Source organism: Scyliorhinus torazame, chromosome 7 (genome assembly GCF_047496885.1).
Source record: "Scyliorhinus torazame isolate Kashiwa2021f chromosome 7, sScyTor2.1, whole genome shotgun sequence".
Classification (NCBI taxonomy): Eukaryota; Metazoa; Chordata; class Chondrichthyes; order Carcharhiniformes; family Scyliorhinidae; genus Scyliorhinus; species Scyliorhinus torazame.
Window position 1 is genome coordinate 247,237,542 of NC_092713.1, and position 18,476 is coordinate 247,256,017.

The following is an 18,476-nucleotide window of genomic DNA, read 5'->3' on the forward strand; positions in this document are numbered from 1 at the left end:
CAAATGGCATAACTTTGAATTGGTATATACCATCTGGAGTCACAGAAGCTGAAATCTCCTTCGCCCTTTCGGATAAAGGTACCTGCCAGCAACCTTTAAGTAAATCCAGTTTGGAAGTAAAAGCTGATTGTCCCACTTTCACAATGCAATCCTCCAAATGTGGTATAGGATAACAGTCCGTTCTTGTAACTGCATTAACCTTTCTATAGTCCACACACAACCGTTGGGTACCATTTGGTTTTGGTACCGTCACTATGGGGGAGCTCCATTGGCTGCAACCCACTTCAATTATGCCATTTTTAAGCATACTATCAATCTCTTTGTTAACCTGTGCCAATTTTAAAGGATTAAATCTATATGGATGTTGTTTGATTGGAACAGCATTGCCCACATCGACATCATGTATAGCCATTTTAGTACTTCCCAATTTGTCTCCACAAACTTGCCCATGTGATATCAATAACTTTTTCGGTCAGTCTGTTTTTCCTCTGGAAGGTAACTCAACAATTTATCCCAGTTTTTAAAAACATCCTCATATTCCAATTTAATTTGAGGTATGTCAAATTCACAGTCATCTGGATTTGGTTCGATATCTTGAGTTAGAATCATTAAAACCTCCTCCTTTTTCTCTCCTTCCCTTTCAAAGTACCTTTGAAGCATATTCACATGACACACTCGATGAGTCTTCCTTCTATCTGGGGTTTTTACCACATAATTCACCTCACTTAATTTCCTTTCAATCTGATAAGGACCACAAAACCTAGCTTTTAAAGGTTCACCTACTACTGGTAACAATACTAAAACTATCCCCACAGGCAAAACTACGAACTTTGGATTTCTTGTCCGCTACCCGTTTCATCACATTTTGTACAACCTTTAAATGTTGTCTAGCCAATTCACCTGCTCTATTCAATCGTTCCCTAAAATTTGATACGTAATCCAATAAGCAATTTCCGATTTCTCACTCACCAATTTTTCCTTAATGAATTTAAATGGTCCTCTTACCTCATGACCAAAAATTTGGTTGACTCATCAATGCATCCCTAATTGCAAACAGTATGAATGGAATTCCTTTATCCCAAACCTCTGGATAATCTTGACAATAAGCCCTCAACATTGTCTTTAATGTCTGATGCCACCTTTCAAACGCTCACTGCGATTCTGGATGGTACGCAGTTGATTTAAATTGTTTGACGCCTAAGCTATCCATAAGCTCTTTGAATAACCTGGAGGTAAAATTTGATCCTTGATCCGAATGTATTTCTGTGGGTAGTACATATCTCGTAAAGAATTTAAGTAACTCCTCCACAATCTTTTTAGCTGTAATATTATGTACTGGAATGGCCTCTGGAAACCTAATAGACACATCCATTATAGTCAAAAGGTATTGATTCCCACTTTTCATTTTATGAAGCGGTCCTACGCAATCAATTATGCTGGAATGGGTATTAAGGGTGCTAGTTTTATCACTGCTTGAGGTTTCCCTATCACTTGACATGTGTGACATGATTGACAAAATTTAACTACATCTTTATGTAGTCCAGACCAATAAAACTGTTTTTGCATTTTAGCTTGAGTTTTCCTTATTCCCAAATGACCTCCCACTGGTACCTCATGTGCACCTTGCAACACCTCCTTTCTATACCCTACCGGCAATACTACTTGATGAACTTCTGCCCACTTTTCATCCGCCTGCATCTGTAAAGGTCTCCATTTTCTCATCAAGATATTATTTTTACGGTAATAACACTCAGATTCTTCTTCGGTGTATACTTTCTGATGCATCCGGTTTCTTTCTACATCTTTCTGTTGTAACTCCGCCAATTTTCCTGAACTAAAAATATCTGCCTCAATCTCCATCTTGTGCTTTTTCAACCATCTGATCAAAAATCCATTCTGATAATTGCTCTTTAACTTCATCTTCACTCCTTGATTTCTCCTCTTGTCTTAACCTGTGACTTTGCGACCTTGTTACTACACAATCCGGAAAAATCCCAGGATATTCGTCCTTCAACACTTCAGTTGTCTGATGTTCCACTGGCTTATCAACCACAGTAGGCATCACTCCCACCTGCTATCCAGCTATATCATTACCCAAGATAAACTGTATTCCTAGACGAGATAGTTTCTCTACTACTCCTACTACCACTTCACCACTATTCACTGGACTTTCCAACCTTACCTTATATAATTGAACACTACACCTCTCACCCTGAATTCCACATATTACCACCTTTTCTGGCAACATTCTTCCCAAAGTACATAATTCCTCATTTCTTACCATTAAAGATTGACTAGCTCCCGTCTCTCTTAAAATTGTGACTTCTTTACGTACTCCTCCTGATACACATGAGTAAACTTTACCCACACAAGTAAATTCTTTAAAGAGATCTGGCACCTTCTTATCAATCACCTCTTAATCAGGCTGTACAATCTTTTGCACCTCCTTCGCTTCACTTGGGCTTTCCTTTACCACTTTAACAAACACCACTGTCTTATCCTGTTTTACCACATCAGCCTTCCCAGTGCGTTTCTTCAACCACCAACACTGTGACTTTACATGACCTAGTTTATTAGTGAAAACATTTGAACTTTTTCATTTCTTTTCTACCGTCCTGGGTTTCTTTTTTAATCTGAGGTACACTCTCCTTATTATCTCCCATCAGATCACCTTTGCCTCTATCACTTGAGTATTTCTCATGTCCCCAATTTCTATCCCTCACAGGCTGAAACTGATGTCGGAAACCAAGCTTTGATTTATGAACTAATTCATAATCATCTGCCATTTCTGCTGCCGATCTCACAGTTTTAACCCTCTGCTCTTCCATATGAATTCTCACCACATCAGGAATTGAATTTTTCAACTCCTTCAAAAGTATAACTTCTCTGAGAGCGTCATACATTTGGTCTATTTTCAAAGCCCTTATCCACCTATCAAAATTACTCTGTTTGAGCCTTTCAAACTCCATGTATGTTTGAACAAATTCTTTCCTTAAATTTCTAAACCTTTGTCTGTAGGCTTCAGGCACTAGTTCATATGTACCTAAGATGGACTTTTTCACCTCCTCATACGTCCCAGATACCTCCTCCGGTCGTGATGCAAATACTTCACTAGTCCTACCAATCAGCTTTGTTTGAATCAGTAATACCCACATGTCCTGCAGCCATTCATTTGTTTAGCTACCTTCTCAAATGAAATGAAAAAGGCTTCCACCTCCTTCTCGTCAAACCTTGGCAATGCTTGGACATATTTAAATAGATCCCCACCAAGCCTTCAACTATGACGCTCTTTCTCACTATCCTCATCACTATCATCCAACTGTACGTTTCCCTTTACGTCTGCCAATTTTAACTGACTGTCATGTTTCATGGCCGTTTTCTGAAGTTCATACTCTCTCCCTTTATCTTTGTCCCTGATCTGTATCTCCCTTTCTCTTTCTTTTTGTTCTGCTAGGGCTATTCTTTCTTTTCTCCTTTCTTCTCTCTCCTTTTCATTTTCCTCTCTCTCTCTTTCTTTTTTCTTTTTCCTTTCTCTCTCTTTCGTATTCAAGCTGCTTTAATTCTTTCTCATGTTCCATTTGTTTAATTTGTAACTGAATTTTTGCCATTTCCAATGAGTCAAACTGTATCTCAGGCAACTTTAAATGCTTAGCCACTGCCATAATTACCTCACCTTTTCACATTTTGTCAGGTAATGTTAACTTCAATGTTTTTGCCAAATCTAACAGTTTACTTTTAGTCTCTGTCCGTAAGGTACTGCGTGTGATCGTCTCCACCCCCAAAAACTCCAGAGCCTCTGAAAGAGCCATTGTCCACAACACACTCCCCACTTTAACTAAAATGCCACACCTGAAAAGCAACCACAATATGCTCACCCCTCACTTGTCTTTAAGTTCTCTAAGCCAATTCAATACATATACTTTTATTCCCCTCCAGCCCCCAATTTGTTATGGGCCAGGGTTTAGAGAACCCCAAAATGTATCAAGGAGTTCACCTGACCCACAACTTTTAATAGTTTGTGGTATGGGGAGCACACGGCCCACTCTACTGGTGCGGTACAGCTGGAATGGAAAAGTAATTTTTAAAGCAAAACAATGTTTGTTATATGAACTCAAGTTCACCTTTTTAAAACATACAGTGAACATCTTAGCAACCATCAATTCAAATACAACCCCCAAAGAATACAACACTAAGTAATCTTTCATCGCTTCCCAAACAACATCCTGAAGACAACAGAAACACCTTTTAACAGAAGCACATTAGGTTTACATTCACTACTGAGAACATTTATAATTCTGAATTCACCAAATGATCAAGAGATAGTCTTTTCATGGCCGAGAGACCAACAGTACACCTGCTCTGTCTGGCTTCAGCTCCAACATAGAAAACGAAACTAGAACACACCCTGCAGCAAACATCCTAAAATGAAAGTAAAAAGCTGACAGTCAGCCCAGCTCCACCCACACTCTGACATCACTAATATACACCCATTTCTTAGCGGTACATTTCTTAAACACCCATTTCTTAAAGGTATTCTCACATGACATAAGGGACAACTGTTAAGCGTGAAAACTTGCTGACACCAATAATAAGATGAGACAACTGATTTACAAATAAAGAAACCCATAAGGTGACAAGGTTACACTATAACATACACCATTTTGACGTTAAAACCTTTTAGAAAATGGCCAAGCCAGATAAGGATAGAGTCAAAGGGGGCAACCTGAACATGACATTAGCTTGACCCAAAGATGACCCGGGTTAAGACTGAAAAATCATTAAAAAAGACATAAATCTGAAAGGTTACTGATGAAGACACAAATTTATTACATGTCAAGCAAAGTGAAAAAGTTCAAAGTAAGTAATGGCGAGCTGGTGGAATGAAGCTGCACTGTTGCAAGGCGCCACACTTCTAACCGATAGAAACTAGCTTTCAACTGTCAGGCTCAAACAGCAGAAGGAAGTCATTTGTGAAGGTCAGACTGCACAAATTGCTATAAAAACTCTGAAAAGTGAGCAGAAAGACATTCTTCCTCAGTGATGGGCGAACAGCATCTGAAGACCGAGCAACCCAGGGAAGCGAACAGAAGACCAAAAGTTAAAGAAAAACGATTGACAAGATAGACTTGAAAGTCTTACAACTGGTCCGAACAAGAAAAGATCTTTTTACCTTTCTGTAAAAGTAGTTTTTATCTTTTTGACGTGAAAATAAAGTTAAGTTTAAATTGATAACCTGAAAGAGTGGTTATTATTACTATTAGAAAGTTTACTTTACTCTACTTAGCAATCCGGACCTGTGTGTAAGCTATGAAGTGGTAAGTAGATAAAATTCTTCTCTGAAGATCTGGGTTATGCCGGGGGATAACTTGAAACACTAGTTTGACCCGAATAGCACCCATCTAAGTCTGCATAGAAGTCAGGGAGTGAGAATCCCTGTTCACCATTTAGAATATCTTGACCCTTTTTTGGTATCGGGGAAATTCTAAGAATAGTGGTGAGGTTTTTACTTCAACCCTAACCTTATAGCTAAAGTCCATTGAACTGTTCTACTAAATCTCCTCTTCACCCTCTCAAAGGCGTTCCCACCCTTCCTAAAGTGAGGTGAACTGAATTCGATGCAATACTTTAGTCCAGTCATTTTCAAAGTTAGGGCCATAACCCGCGGGTGGGTCACAGGTGCATGTCGGAAGAGTCGCGGGGCCATCGGTCACCACGTTCCCGAAGAAGTGCGCCACAGCTTTTTAAAATGCCGGCTGCAACCGGCTTTCAGAATGTCGGCATGCCTGCCCCCTCAGCCGTGCCCAGGCCTAGAGGCAGACCGGCCCTCCTGATGTCAGCGGGCTGACCCAGGAGCAGATTCTTTCAAAAAATCAATGGAGTACTCTCTCCAGAAGCAGCGACAGAGAGCTGACGTCATGTGCTCTGAGCACGAGAGATTCCTCCACTTTGTAGCTGCCAGCCGTTCTGGGGTGTGAACTCCAGGGCCTCTGGTAAACAAGCCGTGAAGACGTTGAAAACAGGAACAAAGCAGAATAAAGATGATTTATTGGGGTATGGGTTTATTAATTGTACCACTGCAAATCAGGATGCAAAGCCCACGTGTGTTATATGCGGCGAAGTACTGGCAAAGGAAAAATTAAAAACTTCAAAGGCAATTCAAAACTAAACATGGTGAGTTTGAGGACAAACCTCTTGAATTTTTTCAACAGATGCAGTGAGATCTCAAATCATCAGATGAAGTGCTGAGCAGAAATGTCACATTGAATGACAAAGCAAGTGAGATCGGGAGGACCAAGCAGGGTCACCTGTCAAATTCAAGGTAAGGCAAAATGGTAGGTCATGAAGTTCAGGCGGCGTGGGTCACGATGTTCGGGTGGCGTGGGTCACAAAGGTCGGCCGGCATGGGTCACGAAGGTCGACTGGTGTGGGTCATGAAGGTCGGCCGGCGTGGGTCCCGAAGGACGGTTAGTTGGTAAAAATGGATCCCGAGCAAAAAAAGTTTGAAAAACACTGCTCTAGTCTAAGCCCCTAACCAGAGCTTTATAAAGATTCAACATTTATACTTGCTTTTGTACTCAGCACCTCGACTAATGAAGTCCAAGATCCCATGTGCTTTGCTAACTACTCTCTCAATTTGTCTCGTCACATCCAAAGATCTAAGCACATGAACCCCCTTATCCCTTGTGCACTTTTTAGTACTATGTCATTAAGTCTATCTTGCCTCGTTTATCCATCCTGACAAAATGTATCACCACATACTTATCTACATTAAATTCCTTCCACTACTTTACTGAATCATGCTGCCAGTCAATCTATATCCTGCTGCAGTTGATTGTTATCATCTTCACGTTTTGTCATACCTCCAAATTTGGTATCAAATATTGAAATGTTATCCTCTATTCCAATATTCAAGTCAGTTATATATATAAATAAAAATCACTGGTCCCAGCACAGATCCTGGGGAAATATTGCTGTCCACAATTCTCCTGCCTGAAAATGATTTCCCATTTTCTGTTCACAAACCGAACTTCTAAGTTGAACTGACCACTCCCTCTCCCCTTCCATGAGCCTCAATTGTATTAACTACCTTTTATGTGGTATTTTGTCAAATTATTTTTTTAAATTCCATATAGACATCAATGCATTCCCCTCACCCACATCTGTGTGTCAGCTGTGACTCAGCTGGTAATATTTTCACCTCTGAACCCCTAGGGTCCTGGGTTCAAGTCCCACTCCAAGACACGAGAGCAAACACAAGACTGACATTCCAGTGCAGTACTGAGGCAATGCTGCAAAGTCCCATCTGTCTCTGCAGGCAACTGTAAAATATCCTATGGTACCATCTTGAAGAACAGGGGTGTAATCCCAGTTTCCTGGTCAATATTCATCCCTCAGTCAACACCACAAAACAGATTCTCTGGTCATTATTGCATTGGGGGAATTTGCTACATTGACTGCCACATTTCCTACATTACAACAGTGCCCACATTTTAAAAAAAACATTTAATTGGCTGTGAAGCACTTTGAGATCTCCAGGTGTATAATGCTATACAAATGCAACTCTTTTTTTTTCTCAAACAGGATCAGCCTTCTCCAGATGTATGCTGACTCGCCTTAATTAACTCAAACCTCTCCCAGGGGAAGAGAGGGATAAAGAGGAAGAGGGGTTTAGTGAAGGTACCCTCTATGGTGAATCTTGCATTGTTGCAGGTTTATTCCAGGCTTAGGGTCTCACAACACCAAAAGTTCAGCAAGATGTGGAGCTGCCATTCGTTCTCTGCCATGTGTCATTGCTTGCAGTTAGAGGCAGGGAAAAAGGAAGGGAAGGAGGTGGATGCCAAGGGGCATGGCTCTTGGAGGTTAGCCAATTCCTGACTCCAAACTTCCATTCTCTGGGTTGAATGGTTATGGCTGACAAACGATCATTCGGTTAGTTTTTCAATCCTGCCAGGAGGGGGTATGTGTGAGATAAAAGTAAATTACTGCGGATACTGGAATCTGAAACCAAAGAGAAAATGCTGGAAAATCTCAACAAGGTCTGGCAGCATCTGTAGGAAGAGAAAAGAGGTAATGTTTTGAGTCCAGGTGACCCTTTGTCAAAGCTGAGAAGCACTTTGTATGGTGTGAGGCCTTGCGAAGGGTCAATGCCCCTTCATGCATGAGACTGGGGTTGGCACAGCTGAAGGTGGTACATATGGGCAGCACGGTAGCACAAGTGATTAGCACTGTGGCTTCACATCACAAAGGTCCCAGGTTCGATTCCCTGCTGGGTCACGGTCTGTGCGGAGTCTGCACGTTCTCCCCGTGTCTGTGTGGGTTTCCACTGGGTGCTCCTCCCACAGTCCAAAGGTGTGCAGGTGAGGTGGAATGGCCATGATAAATTGCCCTTAGTGACCCAAAAAAAGTTAGGAGGAGTTATTGGGTTACGGGGATCGGGTGGAAGTGAGGGCTTAAGTGGGTCGGTGCAGACTCGATGAGCCAAATGGCCTTATTCTCCACTGTATGGTCTATGTTCTATGTTCTCTAGGGCACACTTAACAATGGCTAGGTTGAGTCAGGTGTTTGAGGAGGTGAAAGATAAGTTTGGGTGGTGTGAGAGGGGCCCAGCAAACCATGTGCATTTGTTCTGGGCATGTCCTGAGCTGGTAAGATTTGGGACTCCTTCTTCAGCACTCATGCCAGAGATTTTACAGATGGATTTGGAGCCCAATCCCCCAGCAGCCATATTTGGGATGTCAGACTTGCTGGAGTACAGATGGGAGCAGGGTCAGATGACTTAGCCTTCACTTCGTTGATCACTTGCAGACAGGTTCTGTTGGAGTGGAGGTTAATTTCTCCACCCAATGCATCGGTGTGGCTGGGGGAATTGCATGTCGTTTTTGCATCTTGAGAAAATTTTATATACGTCAAGGTGGGCTATTGAGGGGCACACAAAAGATGGTGTTGACCTTTTAGTGTGTTCTTTAAAGAGCTAGTCACCGCCAGCTGTTCAGGGGGTGCCGGGGTTGATGCTGTTGTTTTTGATTATTTTGTTTTATGGTTTGTTTTTCTATTTATTCAAAGATTATCAATAAAAATATTTTTAGAAAAAAGTTTTTCTATTCTGCCAAAGATAAAAGCTCTATAGAGTTTCAAGGAGCTATTCAGAAAAATGTCCATACGAGGCTTCTTGCACATGGCTCTCCTCACCTTCGTCGAAGAGCAATGTCTTCATACTCAGTTATATATGAATGTGAGGAACACCTATCTCCAGTCCAAGTCGGAAGGGATGGGGTGGGATATCATGTCCAGATAGAAGTCAGAGTGAAAGGCTTTGCACTTGCCTGCTGGCTTTGAGATAGAGGGAAACCTATAAAGGACATGTTCACTTAATATATCACTTCGATTTGTTCATATCCACAAAGGCGTCGATGATACAGCTGCAGACAACCCTGCCTTGATAATGGCTCTCATCCAGATGAAGAAAAAGAGGGCCAGGAGGAGCAAGGGTCTGTATAGCAAGAGGCAGCAGAAACTCTAGAAGGTCAAGAACTGGCAAACTTAGAACACTAAAGGTGAGCATTGGCATGACCATGAGTGTATTGCTGGCAGTGCTCTAATCTAGAGCGAACGGCTATGTTAGCGGCGCTTTCATATGTCCTGGGATGTGATTGTTCATGTCTGCCAGCTTTACAGTATGAACTGCAGCCACAAAGGCTATGTGGAGCAGTGCAGAGCTCCTGGCCTGCAATGTGCGTGTGTTTGGGTGCCCTTTAAAAATGGTGCCAGAATCTTCAACCTCATGAGGTAATGGCAGGTCACCCATCTCACCACGAGATTTGCCAAACTCTTCACTGATACATAGTTAATTAGCTCAAAAGTGGAAGATCATGCTTGTCCACCCACTCACTACCTGCTGCTTCACTACATCATACTGCATTGCGATGCATATCATCTGTTACTGCCCAGCATCTGTGCCATTTCAAGTCTCGGCTCTTCTTAGCAGCCACAGCTCATGAATAATGACCCCCAGACAGGAGAAGCTTTCTGAACAAGCACCATCATGCACAACAGCATTAGCGAAAATCAACAAAGAGACTGGCAGCCTGGTTGGTTCGGAGAGTGATAGGAATCTGCACTGGAGGGAGGTGGGGGGCGGGTAAGCTGTGTTAAACAGGACAGAAGGCTTTAGTGTTGTGACTTTCCTTGCAGCAGTAATGAGGAGTCCACTGAATTAAAATCATCGTGATGCCCCCAAAGCAACTAACAGCATGCATCCAGGAATGTCTATGTCCAGGCCTTTGTGTATGGTGAGGTTACAAGAGACACAGCATGCTGCAACAATCTAAACTACACAGCGTAAGCATCCTGCAGGTACCGTCTCAACCTGCAAGTTAGTAAAAGCTCCCCTTTAAGACCCTGATGGTCTTCCCAATGAGCACTCTGGCTCAGGCATATGCTTCACTGACATGCTTCTCTGCAGTGCGTTCACACAATCCTTAGGGGGATCATCAGCCAGTGGAGCAGCAGGACTGCTGGGGATGCCAATGCACATATTCCTGGTCACATGATGCTTGATCCTATTTTACGAAAGGCTGGGAGTCATGTAGTGGTGTCTTTGCTCTCAGCGAGCCTACAAAAATTCGTCACAATACAAATGTTCCCAAAGGAGCAAGTAACCGCCCTGATATTTAATGACTGGGCATTTATTTCATTAAACCTTTCACTTATTTATTTCTGTGATCAGTCAATCAACGCATGTTGTTAACCTAAGTCAAAAGGTATCGGATTTACACTTGAAACATGACATTTTGGTTCGACAAGTGTACTTACTGATTGGCGTTTTCATGACTTGAATTTTCATATCCATGCTAAGAGCAGCATAATACACCACAGAAGAAAATTCAAAAGATGGTCTCCAACATTGTCCATCTGATTCTACCTCTGATTCTACTAAAGTATAACTCAAAAACTGAAGTAAGGCTAAAAGTTATTTTGTAAAGTTTAGACTACTGCACTAATCCTATCATCTTTTATGCTGAAGAAAGATACACTGAGCTGATTGAAAAGCAGGAAACTTTTGCTGCTTCATAGAACATACAGTACAGTTCTTCTTCCAGGGTACGTTTTTAAATAGCTGTTACTACAAGAGATGAATAAAGCTGGCTCAGATGAGGAAATCTCAAACTTTGTCTTTCTTCAAAAGAAAGCCACTTTCCTAAAATAATGGTGCTCGCATTGAAAAAAAGTGAAACGGTTGATGATACACTGGAGATGCTGGGATTGTTCCCCTTAGGTCAGAGAAGGTTAAGTGGAGATTTACTTGAGATTTTTTACAGGGTTAATAAGGAGTAAGTGTTTCCATTGGCCGGTAATGAGGGGACACCAACCTTGGATAATCACCCAAATGGAAATTGTGAGATGATGTTCACCGACTGCACGGTGAAAGTTTTTAATGTGACAAAATGTGTAAACTGGAAGTAGCACATATTGTTGCATTCACTCAATCATGCTTTTAGCCAACAGAGGTGCACAAGCGAGAAGGCAGTAAAGCTTTTCTCTCGGGCCAACCGCATCCAGGAAACTGAATATCCATTCGAAAAAACTCCAGGACAATCAGGAGGGTTGAAAACCCTAAGTAAACAATATCACCCACAAGCCATGATTTTCCATGTTGTAATAACTTTCACAAATATCGCACGAACAAATAGAATCATTTGCATGTTATTACATACAATCTGTATATTCAGGGAATGGAAGCCCCTTCTTTTGAGGGAGCTAAGGAGTTGCCTGCAGGCATTCAGAAAAGCAACATAGGTACCACTGATTATAGCTACCTGCTGTTTTGGTAACTTAAAAGATATAGTTTGCTTTCCGGAAGGGTTTAAATCTGCTGATGAGATGGAGTCATAATCTCAGGAAAAGCCAGCCTTATTCAAGTGAAAATACAGAGTGCTGGGCGACACCCTTAAAAAGGAGGTTTTGGTTTATGGGATGTTGTTTTTGAATTGGAACAGTTAAGGGGGAATTCATTAAGGGTTGTACATAGATTACTGTAGCTGTGTGGTCTTTATGTTTGTAATTGATAAAAATTATTGCTGTTTGGTTATATCTAAATGTTAACTAAGTTCTTAGAATAAAGCTGATTCTGATTAAAGTGTCTCGGAAGACTGTTGAATCACACCTCAATTGAAGATCTTGTGCTCATCCTAGCCAAAATCAACAAAAGGTTATCGGTCAGGTGAACTCCATAATACACTTTGGAGTTTTTAAACCCTGGCCCGTAACACACAGCTCCTCACTATAAAGTTAGATGTGTTTCTGCATATTCTCTGTTGGGGGAAGGGATAATATGAAGTTGTGGGTGGAGATAAACTTTTGAATCATGTGCATATTCTTTAATTCTACCGCCCTTTCCTTTTCTATACCTTCTACGGTCTTATGATCTTCTCCTGCCTATTCAAAATGCCACATCTACTTCTGTGAAGTCGCCATTATGGATGACAAGAGGAAATCAAAATCTCCTTGTGGTGTCACTATGAGAAGTAATTACAATCTGCAGGTGGTTACAGATGCTTTTATCCATGACAGTACTGGCAGGAATGAGTACCAAATAGTCCATGCAGGGATGTCTTCTCATTGAGGCCCCACCCTCCACTGTGTGATGTTGCACCGCCTCTGTGCTAAGTGGGATGGATTAAGAACAGATGTAGCATTTCAAAACTGGGCATCCATGAGGAGCCAACAGGAGCAGCGGAATTGCATTCAACTATAACCTGTAGCCTCATGGACTGTGATATCTCTCACTTTACCAAGCCAGATGACCAATCCTGGGGCGGGATTCTCCCCCACCCGGCGGGGAGGGCCATACCGGCTCCGAGGAGTGGAGTGAACCACTACGGCGTCGGGCCACCCGGAAGGTGCGGAATCCTCCGCATATTCAGGGGCTAGGCCGGCGCCGGCGGGCTTGACGCCACGCCAGCCGGCGCCGAAAGGCTTGGCGCCGTGCCAACCAGCGCCAAAGGGCTTCCGCCGGCTGGTGCAAGTTGGCACATGCGCGGGAGCGCCAGCGTGTGCTGGCGTCATCCCAGCGCATGAGCAGAGTGGTTCTTCTCCGCGCCGGCCATGGCAGACTGTTACACTGGCCGGCGCGGAGGGAAAGAGTGCCTGTATGGCACAGGCCCGCCCGCGGATCGGTGGGCCCCGATCGCGGGCCAGGCCACCGTAGGGCCCTACCCCCCCCCTCCCCCGGGCCAGATCCCCCCGTGCCTCCCCCCCCTGCAGACCGCCCGCAGAGCCAGGTCCCGCCAGTGCGGACCTGGTGTATTTTACGCCGGCGGAACCGCCGAAAACAGACGGTCACTCGGCCCATCGCTGGCCGGAGAATCGCCGGGGGGGCCGCTGCCAACGGCCCCCAACTGCCGCAGCGCAGTTCCCACCCCACCGAAAAACCGGTGCCGGAGAATCCGGTAGCCGGCGCTGCAGAATCCGGTAGCCAGCGTCGGGGCGGCAGGACGGGATTCACACTGCCACCCCCAGGCGATTCTCCGGCCCGGCAGGGGGTCGGAGAATCCTGCCCCTGGTTCAACAAGCAGTGTAGAAAAACTTGGCAGGATATTATTCTGCAATTATCTGTATAGCTGGAAGATAGCGTGTGATATTGTTAAATTGAAATTATGGTGTTGCAGTGGAGTATGAGGCCAGTAAAAGGTTTTGAAAATACCTCAGAAATAGCCGGAAGTGAGACTTTATTATTTTCTGAAAGTGGAACTTTTTTCTCATTTTAGTTCATTCTTTGTTGTCTTCATTAGAAATGTAAGTATTCACTCTGAGTTTTGGCACATTTTCAATGAAATTTGGTACAGTTTTATCAAAACGGAGTTGGTGGGGATCAAAGGGAAATTGGAGAGTTCAGGGGGTTTGTAGGGATTGAGGAGACTGCAGAAATAGGCAGAGGTGAGGCTATAAAGTAATTTAAATAAAAGCATGAGATCTCCAACAAAGGCAATCAGAGAGGGAGGTAGCAAGCTTTTAGATAAGCTAAGGTTTACAGAGGATGGAAAGGTTTGCAATAAAGTACAAAATTCAAAGTCAAAGTGTGGATGCAACCAAATTTCAGAAATTAAGTCCAAATTTGTCCCATACAGTTCTTTCTGTCTGCATTCAAAGTTTTTATTTTTCTCAGCTCCAAATAGCACAATATTTGGATAACCTTTTACAACTGATTATAGACCTCTACTACCTTTAATATGGCTTATATACCACACAATAAACCATGGTGAAGAAGGTTCTTCTCACCATTTGATCTCAACCTTGTCAAATCTCACGCCTATATTTACAATAGAATGTAGGTGTTTCTTAAAGGAGGTTAGTTTTCTGGCCAAAACCATTTTGTCTCAAAACCCTTTCCAGTTAATGATTGTCCCCTTTGTAAATAAATACTTCCTGGCATACATGCATTCCTGGAATGCTGTGCACAGTTTTGTTCCCCTTTTTTGAGGAAAAATGCAGTGGCATTGGAGGCAATTCAGAGGAAGTTCACTCCGTTGATTCCAGAGATGAGGGGTTTGGCATATGAAGAGAAATTGAACAGTTAGGCCTATCTAGAGTTTAGAAGAATATGGGGAGATTAAATTGAGGTATATAAGATGATATACGGTATGCATAATGTAGACGTGGAGCAGATGCGTCCTCTTGTGGGGCATTCTAGAATGAAAGGTCATAGTCTTAGGATCAAAGGTAGCAAATTTAAAACAGGGTTGAGGAGAAATTACTCCCAAGGGGTTGTGAATCTGTGGAATTCGTTACCCCAGAATGGTCCTTAGCGGCGCCCAATCCCCAGCCACTTGGACCCCTATGTATTGAAAACTGGTTCTCGCTAACTAAACCATAACCGCCCCGTCCAATGAGTGGGAGATATTTATTCGGTAGGGTGGGGGAATTCTTATAAAATTCAGTGCCCCGCACTGGGTGAACCTGGTGTTGGAGGTCAGCTAGAAATGTCACAGGGTTGGCGCAGTGATTAGCACTGCTGCCTGGCAGCGACGAGGTCCCAGGTTCGATCCCGGCTCTGAGTCACTGTCCGTGTGAAGTTTGCACATTCCCCCATGTTTGCCTGGGTTTCGCCCCCACAACTCAAAGATGTGCAGGGTAGATGGACTGGCTACGCCAAATTGAAAAAAAAAGAAATGTCACAGCGGGTGGCGGTTAGATGTAGGGCTGTTGTCTGACCTGGTATTCTGCGTAAGGATTTTGAGGGCCATACAGGAATATGTAGAATCATAGAATCCCTACAGTGCAGAAGGAGGCCATTCGGCCCATCACGTCTGCGCCGACCCTGTGAAAGAGCACTCCACCCAAGCTCGCTCTCCCACCCTATTCCGATAACCCCTGAACGGAACTTACACAATTTTGTTGGACACTAAGGGGCAATTTAGCATGGCCAATCCAGCTAACCTGCACATCTTTGGACTGTGGAAGGAAACAGGAGCACCCAGAGGAAACCCACCCAGACATGGGTAGAATGTGTAAACTCCACATTGACAGTGACCCAAGGTCGGAATCGAACACGGGTGATATAAGGCAGCAATGCTAACAACTGTGGCAACCATGTCGACTCCCAAACTCTTTAAATGTGAAATAATCCTTGCCCTTTTTACAGGTCCCCCTGGCATCGCACGTTCCAGGTGACTAACCTTATCGGGGGCCACTCAACCCCCCCCACCCCTCACTCTCGAGTCAACCATTACCAGCGTTTTGCATCATACCTTTATCGCCAGTTCCTAGGCCCCAGGCCCACCTAAGATGGTCACCAGCCCCACTCAACGAGTGAGGCATAAATTCCTCTGGTCACTGTTAACTCCCTACCCCCATACCTCCCTCCCGCAGCCACCTGACTTCCCCCACCCCTCTCCCGCCACTCCCGAACTGGCTGACTGCCTGCTATTTTGTCCAGCCCCCTCCAAAACAAACATTCTAGACTCATTGAGCCTCACCAAACTGGTGCAACAAGTCGCAGCCCCTGTCCCCAAACCATTCCCATTCATTAGCCTACCCTTAGTGCTAGCATCGTCTCTCCCACACCTCCCCCTCAAGGTCCTGCCCTAAGACAACCACAAAAGGCCAACAACACCAACCCCCTGACCCATCCTCCCGATTCCCTTGTCCAAATCCCAGCATCCTTACCATGCTCCTCTTTGCCTCCAATTACCATATCAACCCATGACCCTTGTTATAGAAAATATGGAAAGATGTGTCATTTGAAACATAGAAGTCTGGCAATATCTGGTCTGAGAGAAACATGAGAGAATACAGGGCAAGATCCCACAAAGGGTTAACCTGCAAAGAGCAGGATTGTAAAATGCAGATATCCTTGGTCAAGCAACCAAGACAAACAGGATTTTGAATGAAGCCAAAAACAATGGTTCCACCTTCATTGAAAGTAACTATCTTAGCAAGCATCTGGAAAGGAAAGGATGAGGTTCAGTTGAATTTGGTGATAGTTCTAGGTGTGAAAATGTGTTAATACCAGGTAAATTAAAGAAAACTGGAGACCATCAGTCTCCGTGAAACATAATTTAAAGCCAAAATCAAAGTCAAAATTATGAGCTGAGGACACAATTGGAAAATAAAGCTATAGAAATCACAGGAATTAAAAGTAACACCTCTTGAAGTCAAAGCATTTTGAACATCACAAAGGACACAATGTAATCAGATCTATGAGATGAGGTTATGTCAAAATGAATAATTAGTTGGATTGAATGTTTAGATCAAAGATACCTTTTACAATCAAAGATAATCAAGAGTTACTTTACAATAAAGTCATAAAAACTTCATAACTGTTAGAAAGAGAATATAAACCAAGAGACTGGAGCAGAACCAGAACTGAGGGAGAAGCAGAAAAGGAACAAGCAGCTCAGAGTCAGATTACAGTCAGCTCAGCCATGGGAAAGGGACAGGGCAAAGCAGCCGAGCTAAAACAGCTAATACATCTAAGGAAGACTAGAATTTAAAGAGTAGACAGAGTCAGCTCAGAGACAGCCAGCAGAGCCAGCTCTCATAGCTCGGTACATGGGAAAGATAGGACACAGCAACTGAGCTAACCAGCGAATACATCTAAAGAAGACCAGACTTTCAAGAAGATTGATTGTCAAGGTGGGCCTGAAGGTCCCTTGAACCAACCAGAAGGATCCAGAAGCAAGATCTTTTTCCTTTCTGTAAAGAAAGTAATTGCAGCTTTTAAAAGAGAAAACATAATAAAATAACTTAATTTAACCTGAAATAGTGGTTATTCCAAAGTCTATTTTACTTACTGAGCAATGCGGGACCCAGGATCGATGCCACTAAGTGGTAAGTAGATGAAATCTTCGGTGAAGGTATGGGTTATACCGGGGGATAACTTGAAAAGATAGTTTGACCTGAATAGCACCTACTGAAGCCTGCATCGGAGTCAGGGAGTGAGAATCCCTGTTTACCATTTAGAATATCGACCCTTTTTTGGTATGAGGGGACTTCTAAGAATAGTGGTGAGTTTTCAACAACACCCTGGACTCAAGAAAATTCCTCCCACTGACCTCCAAGCAAAAAGAACAAAGGCAAACAATATATTGCAATATTTACAACCAGCCCAATCTGCCTTTCACATACAAAATCTCTCAAGCCAGTCCCAGTCGTTTATCATTACTGAAGGCCTGTGCCTGCCCAGGCGTGACAAACTAGTGATCATTCAAGTCCATTGTGACTCTCGGCCTCACTAGATACACGACCCCGAACTACACACCCTTGTTGTACAGTACTGCCTTCATCTTATTAAAAGGTGAAAGTCAGTGCTTTGCCAGTTTGGAACCAATGTCCTGATAAATGCACACTTTAATAATGCCTTATTAAAGGCTGTCCCAGTGCCGATTCTTCTTGGCCCATTCCAGGACGCGCTCCCTCCTCTGAAAACTGAAAGTGGATGATCACAACCTGTAGGTGGTGCTTTCAGCTTCTATTGCAGTGCCCAGTGAGCCCTGTCCAACTCTGGATGTGAGAACAATTCCTCCTCTTCTCTCTTCCCCTCCTGCTTCCCTACCTCCCCCAACACCACCACCCCCCCTCCCCCCAAACGAGAGAACCTCTCTGCAAAATTCTCATTTGGTCTCGGGCCCACTCTCCCCATGGCAAACCCACCACTGAAAATAGCGCGCCTCGACCTGTTCTCCAGATCTTCAACTTTAGCCTTCAGGCCCTTATTCCTATCTGCCACGAGCAGCATTTCAGCTTCCCACGAGGCGAGCTGACCTTCATGCCTCAACAAACCCTCCTCCACTCCCTTCAGCATCTCTCCTTGCTCCTACACAGCTTTGGCCGTCTTGCACAGCTGCTCTCATATCGGGCCCAATGCCTCCTTGATGAACGACTCTTTAATCTCCTTTCCTTGTCGTTAAAATTGTGTATCCATCTGCCTTCTAAACTTCACCAAATCTTGCGTCATCACCTCTGCCATCGTTCCTCCC

General features: G+C 43.6%; 1 protein-coding gene across 5 annotated transcripts in view; it reads right to left on the reverse strand.

Annotated features, from left to right (window-relative positions):
* The window catches only part of LOC140426929 (protein phosphatase 3 catalytic subunit alpha-like), a 603,583-nt gene that overhangs the window by 525,891 nt on the left and 59,216 nt on the right, over nucleotides 1-18,476 (reverse strand). The gene's annotated exons all lie outside the window — the stretch shown is intronic.